Genomic DNA, 5,662 nt, shown 5'->3' with positions numbered 1-5,662 from the left:
AAAAATTTTCTTTCTTTAACTTACGATATTCTATTTTTAAGCTTGTTTCATTTCAAAGGAAAGAACTTAATAAGTTAAGAGGCCGGGAGCCGCAGGTATGTAGTCGCTTATGCGAAGCTTAAGGAAAGCAAGAGGAACAGCTATTCTTTTACTATTTTTTTAAGCGCGCTCCTACTTCTTTATGCGCAGCAGCAATCAACTCATCCGTTGCTTAGTTCCATTTCAAGGTCTCCAGATTATGTACTTAGAATCTATTTTCTTTACAGATTGAGGATATCTAGTATGAACTGAATGGTTACAAGATCATGATCATGTACAACACACAGTCAAAAGAATTCTATCTTATCTCTGTTTTCTACCAGAGAACAATAAAGGCAGAATGTCATGTAGTCTACGACGGTGAACATGTACAGTAAATGAGCAGACAGCTGCAATCATTCTTTAGTTAGCACTCCACAAACCACCTCTCAATAGTTATAACAAGCCCCAAGAGACTCAAAGTCATATTCTCGGCTGAATGGTTCTTGGAGGAGCAAGGGCAGCACAACAGCTGTCACATACAAACAAAGGCGGCATAGTATTGAAATCATCAATGCCAATGCAGCGAGTATGCTGCCAAACCTCACAAATATCACAAGCCACCATCCTCTCCCCGCCGTCATCCCTTGTTCCACATTTGCATTTAACAGTCCAATTATCTGCCCCACCTTCATACTTCAATTCAGAACCAAAATCCATTCCAACAGCCCTAAAGCATAGTTCAGACCCCGATTCAACTATGCCAAATAACACCTCTCCATCTTCCACTCCCTCCAGTCCACTAACTTCAGTTACCAAAATCCTCTCCCTGATAGTAAGTATCGCGCAAAGGAACTGCAATGTGTTCTCCCGGCGGATATCCCCTTGTAAATTCAGTTTCCAAATCACTCAAATGAGGAATCACCCTACAAACAAACCTCAGTAGCTGATCAGGCTCATCTATAAAAAGCCACTCTTTGACAAACTGTTTACTATCGAGGACTCTTTCAACCGCCAGCTCAACCCATTCTGAGTTCTGATATTCCAAAAACACATTGTTGTACAAGTATGCAATATCTGAGTAAACATCAATCCCAGGCATTATAGCCTGTGGCTGATCCTGTGAAAGCACAACCAAATTCGATCCTGGATCAACTTGAACAGCAGCTCCATTCTCACAAACCTCTTCAATAGTGTACTCCAACACACGAGTTTGTGGGTTCACATCTCGACAAACAACGTGCCCACCAACAATGACATTGTTCATTGATTTTAAAATGTAATCAATCAAACCAGTATCTCCAATTCGCATACGCGCTGCATCCCGAACTTCTTGCCTGCTCGTTTCACAATTATATCCCCCATTTGCTGCTTTCTTTTCTCTAAGTGCATTAACAGCAACTTCAGCAACATACTGCATTCTTTTCATTGGCCACCTACTGTCTAAATTGGAAGCCAGCGTGGTGAATTTCTTGCACCTTCCATTTTTCCTTTTGCTGGCATTCTTATTCTGCACATATTTTCTTGCTGAGGATCTTGAACAAATTTATAGTACAGCATTAGTGGGTGATCTTCTTGCAGGCAAACCCCGGGACTTGAGAGAAAGCATGAAGTGAAACAGATCCCTGATTGTGATCAATTCAGATTCACTTGTGTCCCTGTAATAACAAATGATCCGTTTGACATCACTATAGAGTTTCGAAGAACAAAAGTCTTGAATGATCTGATCAAGTCCAAGACAACTAAGAAGCTCAATAGCCCTTTCATACTTTTCATTAGTTACTCCAAAACTCCCTTGGCAAAATCTATATCCCCATCTGCCAAACCATGGCCTTCCGTATGCTGCAATACCGTGAAGCAACCGTAGATCCATCCCCCTTTTCACAGACACGTCCTCCACTGTAATTTTACTGAAAAGGTCAAAAAATAAAAGATATTCAGGCATATCAGCAAACAGAATTTAGAATGAATATGATTGATTTTAAGAACTGCGGTTTACCGAGTGTGAAGATTGGTGCATATTCTGTCCCAAAGATCCATTATCTCTTTGCCATACAAGAACTTAGACCCACCTTCCATCCCATTGATAGAAAGAAGATGGCCGAAACCATTACAATGAATCAACCCATGTAAAAGATGAGTGTTCATATCAAAAACCCCATCATCCAGTGGCTTAGTCCACTCATCGTCAACTGGGATAATCATGTGATACTTTCTTTTGGTCACAAAATGGTGAGAATGAAAGTAATCGAATCTAACGCTCTTTCGGGCGTATAACAACTAAGTAAGTGAACAACCTTCGCTTCGGCCAGCAATCCTTGGTAATCAATCACTTGAATAGTTTGGTTGTTCTCTTCCTATCGCTGTTCCGGAAGTATTGTTTTAACAGTCGTGTACAACTAAATATGGTTCTTCGCGAAGCGGGACTGTCTAGCAACACGTCTACTAAGAGAAATCCTTCGTATGAACACCAATGTGAAAGCTGGTTGTCCTAAACAAAGGTGAGTTAACTCTCATCTCCTTCGCTGGTGTTTAGGCCGCTAGCCGGTGCTTGTATCCTTTATTAAAGAATACCTGCTGTAAGGTACTCAATCAAGTAAAAGCTGATTACTCCGTACCTTAGCTTGGAACAGGGGATTCCTCTATCTATATACCCTATCCAACGGAAGTATATGGTCTATGATATGTATTCCTAAAAAAAGGGCTTACGATAGCTAGGAGCTAAACCCTGCAGTAGAAACACCAATGCTTGTATCTCCTACGGCTAGATAGCTTGGTTGTGTATTTCCTCTACCTTACCCAACTTCTCAACAGGTTCTCCCCCACCGGGGAATGCTGTTCTCCTAACGCCGGTTAAAGCTTGGCTTTTCTCTTTCTTGAATAACCTCTCCCATTTGGTCGAGCATCTTTCATAACCTTAAGCCTGATCCCAAACAAACGTTCAACCTGACGAAACTCTCCTTTACCAAAGGAAAAGCTACTCTGTAAACTTTGGCTGATAACCCTCTAACTCTCGGGGACCGGCCCGCGCAAAGACTATTTAATTGGGGGGGGGGGAATCCGCCTTTCTTCCCGGCTAGACCAGTGAGCTATTACGCTTTTGCGGATGAAGATCTACTTCTCCATAGTTACGAACACTAAGAGAGTCAACTCCCCTGTAAAAGGAATGAAATCCAGTAAGTTGTTTTGGAATAGCTATTCTATAGCAGGACCTATTCTATATGCCCCCCCGCCCGCCTAAACTCTATATCTGTCTGTGGTTTCCCCATCGGAAACAGGGGCGTAGTGATAAGGCTCTATTTGAGGCGATGAGCTAGCTTTCTTTCAGAACCTTCTTCTGCTTCTTTCGCTTTATTGCTCTTCTAGGAATCTGAGATCTATTAGTGCTAGTTCTATCTCTAGTCTACTGGAAAACTCTACTTTGCTTCGGATGCGCCCAATAGGTTCGGCAACATAGAAGAATACGGCATGGAGACTCTTCATTTGACTGATCTAACCTCGCTAGCAAAGGAAGCATCTGACCTTGCGATACACCTGTCATTGAAGCTCTGAAGGAGCCCTTTTATGAGCTAACAGCATATCACCAGGTTCTCATTTCTAATTCATTATTTGCTTTAACATTTTAATTTCCCAATCAATCCCTTTCGTCCCTTTTACTTATTATAGGATTCATCTGATTAACTTGAAAACAACTTATTCTTCTTAACTGTGCACACCCCCTTTAGATCGTTCTATTCGTGCTTGAAAAACGACCCCATCGGTCCGCTATTTTTAATATAAATTATTAGCCGTCCTCCTCGGGTCAACACCAATCCAATCTCGACGAAATCACTACAAGCAACTACATCAATAAGTTTTCCTCTCGTCTTTGTACTGTATTTTATCTCGGAAAGGCTATTCCCTCGTCCATCGCTAGACTGTGATAGAGTTCAAGAGTCGAACCTCCTACTAGGTCTTCCCGATCGGGTTTGACTGCCTGGCTCACTCTGGCATTTACTGTCCAAGTACATCAAGATCTCCATTATGATGTTGGCAACTGCCCCGGTAGCCTTTTGAAAAGGTGTATCCGCTCCTTCTACTCTCTTACAGTTTAGCTAAAGAAGTAGATATTAGTATAGCAGCTAGGACTCTTTTCCTAATGTATGCACGGTAAAGCGACTTTCAGTCAATTTCCGGAAATAGTAACTGCCGCAAAAAGGCATTCTGTTGAAAGTTTTCAGTAATCGTCTGCTCATTGAAGTCGCACTTATCGAGCCTCTATTTATAGAGTGGTAGAGGAATCTCGCCATGCAGTACGAATTGCATGGCAGGCACAATTATGACTAGTTCTCCGCACTACTTTTCTGCAGTTGAAGACTATCATGCCTTTTTAATGAAAAACTGGCTGGCTCTGGCTACCTTGCGGAGCAAACAAAATCTCCCCAAATCACACTGCCTGTATGAAAAAACAAACTTTGCACAACCAGCTTACGTGGAAAAGATTCCATATTCCATGCCAATAGACTCCGCCTACCCATCATCAAATCCATTCTATGACTATAATTGAGCGCTATATCGCGATTATGGGATCGCATGGGTGTTACCCCGACCGTTACATTAGTAATAAACAAATCTTTAGCTGCCATTGGAACGAAATTAGCTACTTCATAAGAACAGAAAGACCGGAACCTAACCTGTTGGCTCTGTTACCCGTAAACAAGTTACTGGAGATCCTTTGGGCGGGAATAGGCGTAGGAACAGACTTCACCATGTAGTGGTCGTTTTTCCTGGATGGGTTTCCTTACATTAATAATAGGTGGTGACTAATGCCTACGATCGAGAGTCTGATTATCGTGATAGAAAGGAAGAGCCAGATGGAGATATAGTGCCTAGCGTAGAACCTGCTGCCCCATGATCACCAATAGCAAGTTCCATGGCTAATAGTTCGTAAGCTAGCAACAGGAGCAGAAGAGCCTAAAGCTGTTAATCCTGTTCCAGTACGTAGACTTTATTCTTACTATGATTATGCTGTTAATGAAGCAGGACGAGCAGCAGTTAAAGACACGGGAGCAGCTCCAGGTCCAGTAGTAGATCCAGCAGTTGTTGACCCAATAGATTATGCTTCATTACCCGAATGTTGTAGTGGATTCCGTGCAATTCGAGATATGAGCGCATTGCACGGAAGCCACTACCTATCTACAGTCAATCTTTCTTCTGGGTGACATTCTCTATAGACTCAAGTCTTCTATCGTTCGTATACCGTATATAGGTTACGTAGTATCTCGACTGTAAGGTTCTGAAAGAGACTCGACTGGAAGGTTCTGAAAGAGACTCGACTGGAAGGAGAGGAGAGGAGAGGTCTACTCACTCGCTTTCAGGAATAGCACTTCTTCGCCCAATACTACTTCTGAGAACCATTCTTCAACTAGCTCCGGCAATGATAGCTCTAACCATTCTTCCTCCAGCCGAGCCACTACTTGCGTGTGTGTAATTAATGGCAGTTTTTTTATTACGGAGCTATTCTCTTTCTTGGATTTTATTATAGTAGAGAGCGGTAAGTTAGTGTTGCTCTAAGGAAGTGGTAGCTGTTCCAGTACACAAACAAGGTGGGTTGGGGTTTAGGAGGTATTTTGAGCGCATGCTTGTTGCTTTAATAGAGAAAGGG

General features: G+C 42.3%; 1 pseudogene; it reads right to left on the bottom strand.

The window, feature by feature from the left end:
• Nucleotides 1-475: 475 nt before the first annotated feature.
• On the bottom strand, nucleotides 476-4,932 carry LOC141661020 (PHD finger protein MALE MEIOCYTE DEATH 1-like; annotated as a pseudogene).
• Nucleotides 4,933-5,662: the final 730 nt, after the last annotated feature.

The sequence above is a fragment of the Apium graveolens genome, chromosome 5 (genome assembly GCF_009905375.1).
Source record: "Apium graveolens cultivar Ventura chromosome 5, ASM990537v1, whole genome shotgun sequence".
Classification (NCBI taxonomy): Eukaryota; Viridiplantae; Streptophyta; class Magnoliopsida; order Apiales; family Apiaceae; genus Apium; species Apium graveolens.
Note: the sequence above shows the minus strand (reverse complement) of the source record. Positions and strands in the feature narration are given on the sequence as shown.